The sequence below is a fragment of the Halyomorpha halys genome, unplaced genomic scaffold (genome assembly GCF_000696795.3).
Source record: "Halyomorpha halys isolate HHAL.00 unplaced genomic scaffold, Hhal_1.1 Scaffold449.1, whole genome shotgun sequence".
Taxonomy (NCBI): domain Eukaryota; kingdom Metazoa; phylum Arthropoda; class Insecta; order Hemiptera; family Pentatomidae; genus Halyomorpha; species Halyomorpha halys.
The window spans coordinates 88,871-89,596 of NW_027115881.1; positions in this window are offsets into that span (position 1 = coordinate 88,871).

The window sequence follows — 726 nt, forward strand, 5'->3', positions numbered from 1 at the left end:
GGAAAGGTTCATTTTGTTTTCTTCTAGTGTTTCTAAATATTGAGTTTTATTTCCTTCTTCATCAAACCACAGGGCATATAAATCTTTAAAGCCTTTGGCAGCATTAATTCCTAAGCCACCTAAGAAACTGGATATATTGGATAGCTTTATTCCGTTATTGTCAAGAGTTTTTAAATATCTCGTTTTATTTCCTACTGCATCAAACCACAGATTGTATAAACCCTTAAAGGCATGAACAGCATTAACTCCTGATCCACTTAAAACACTGGATATACTGGAAAGGTTCATTTTGTTTTCTTCTAGTGTTTTTAAATATTGAGTTTTATTTCCTTCTTCATCAAACCATAAATTAAATAAACCTTTAAAGCCTTTCACAGCATTAGCTCCATATCCACTTAAAAAACTGAATAAAACTGATGGTTTCATATTGTTTTCCTCTAGAGTTTTTAAATATTGTGTTTTATTATAGTCTTCATCAAACCACAGAGAATAAAAATCTTTAAAGTTTTGAGTAGCATTAATTCCTGATCCACTTAACATGCCAGATATATTAGATAGCTGCATTCCATTTTCCTCTAGAATTCTTAAATATTGTCTTTTATTTCCTTCTTCATCAAACCACAGAGTATAGAAATCTTTAAAGCTTTGCGCAGCTTTAATTCCTGAGCCACCTAAGATATTGGATATGTTGGATAGCTTTATTCTGTGTTCGTCAAGGGTTTTAGA